A 2259-nucleotide genomic window follows, 5' to 3' on the forward strand; every position below is an offset into this window, starting at 1 on the left:
GAACAAGATGCTTAGAAAAGGAGGAAGACTGCATTAAATAATGCAGTAACTGCTGTCTCTGGCTTTTTAAGAGTTTTTGTTGGTTTTCATACAACTAAACTACTAGGAAGCTGTGAGGAAGTACTGATATATTTCTCTGTGTGTGTGTGTGTGTGTATATAAATATATATTAAAAATGCCCCAAAATAAGGAATGACAAAGTGTACAAAATCAAATTCTTAGAAGTTAGGAAATGCTAATGATCCTTGACCTTAACCAAACCCACTCATTGTCCTGGTTTTTGTGATGTTGTTTAATTATTATTACATACAACCAGTTATTTAAAAAAACCAAACCAAACAACAGTCAGCATCAGGATTAGTGAATTTTATCTAATCAAATAGCATTAAACACTTTATTTTGTTATTTATTAGTAAAGGCTTGAACTTCCTCACCTGTCAATCTAATGGTAAAAGTAAAGTAGCTCTATCATCAAGGTATTTACAAATAGTTTTATGCCAGCATAGGTCTTTAGAGAGAGCACAGTTCACTAATCACTCTAATACTTGATGACATTTCTTCTTATTAAAATGTCATTGCAGGAAATTACCCAATTTTATCTCTAGAAGAATATAAAAAACATCTGCAAGGTTCTTGAACTGCTATTCATAAATAGAAAATATAAAAGATTGTAATGTTTTCTTTTCAAGCAATTATCAACTGTGTCTCTCACAAATAGCTATAATCGGCCTTTCTGGCATAGCTGTGCATGAGACTGACTTCTCAGAACAGCAATATTCCAGTGACAGTAGAAGCGTCTATTGCAGAAGGAAGCCAGACATTTAGCTGACCTGATAAGGTTGGGAAACAGTTTTCATTGCTGTGACCTGTAAAGTCCTCTTGCAATCCTATTTATCCCTGTCAAAGAAATACCTTCCTTCCACTCTCTGAACTGTAAAAAAAGCAGAGTGATCCTTGGTATCTCCCAACTCCAGGTTTGCCAAGACCTGTGCGTTCAGTAGGTTTTGATCATTGCTGTGTGTGGCACTTTCATAGAGAAGTTATTGTTAAGTTAGATTATCTTTGAGCTTCAGCTGTCATTAAAATGCCTCTTGTTTAGCAAATGTAATAATGTTTTGGCCTGTGTCAGCAATCCTCACGGCTACTCAGAAGGAAGTCATGGTCAGGTGCCAAGGGACTAAATAACTGTAATTGTTAATGGCAGATTCCATACAAATAGAAAACAGGAGTTCATGCTATACTAGAACTTCAACTTACAGACTGAAATCATATGTATCCACAGCACAGAAAAATATCTTATGTATTCTGTGCAGCTTATTCACTGAAATAAACAGTAGGCTTAGTAGATTTGATTATGAGGACTTTCATTATTTGATTATGTTTCATTTCTGATGAAGTTGAGGACTTCAGTCTTCTGAAAATGCAGCTCTAGAAGCTGATGGCTTTCCATAGGTACTGTAGAAGTTTTAGCTGGCAGAAACAATCATTTATTTATTGCTGTGGCAGTTGAACTTCAGGCTGCCCAAGCAGCTCTTGTTAGTTAGGTTTGAACGCAGTCTATTTTGAGCTGTTCTGTGATTTTTAAAAACATATCACAATGCACTCTCGAAAAATTTAGGGGTTTTATTCATTTATTTAAATAGTAGAGGAAAACTGAAACCGTGTTAAGGCTGAGCTGATTGAATGGGAAGGACTATACAACTGCACACCAGGAATTCCTTTAGATTTGTTCATATTAGGTGTCATACACTGATTTCATTCATCTGCAGTTCTTATACATAGCAGTACAAGACCAGGTATTAGAAGTCTGTGAGTAAGTTTTTGGCTTAGATTAAAGATCACTGGTATTAGAAGTGTCATCTTTTTCTTTATAACATTCATTTAACATGTAAAAAGGATCTTGGAGAGAAAGGAATGGAAAAAAGTCAGGTTCTTTTTAAGATGAGCCCCTTGGCTTCTGGGAAGGAGTGCACAGTGGCTACACGGGAAGAAGGCTAGAGGCTTGTATTGGCTTTCATTCAGCCAAAGATATATTTCAACACAGGTTTAACATGTCTGGAGATTTTAGGAGGTGGCTGTGGTAGTTGATCAAACTCCACTGTGCCTCTTTTTCCTCTGCTTGCATTGATAGAGATGCATCATTGCAGCATTTTTTTTTCTGTTCATGCCATGAAAAGGGTTGAGAGGAGGGTATTAAGAAATCCTGGCAGACCTTGTTCTTTAAAAAGTGTCATTACTTCTGATTCTGTGTTTTCATCT

This window comes from Antrostomus carolinensis, unplaced genomic scaffold (genome assembly GCF_000700745.2).
Source record: "Antrostomus carolinensis isolate BGI_N321 unplaced genomic scaffold, ASM70074v2 scaffold13834, whole genome shotgun sequence".
In the NCBI taxonomy this organism is placed as follows: domain Eukaryota; kingdom Metazoa; phylum Chordata; class Aves; order Caprimulgiformes; family Caprimulgidae; genus Antrostomus; species Antrostomus carolinensis.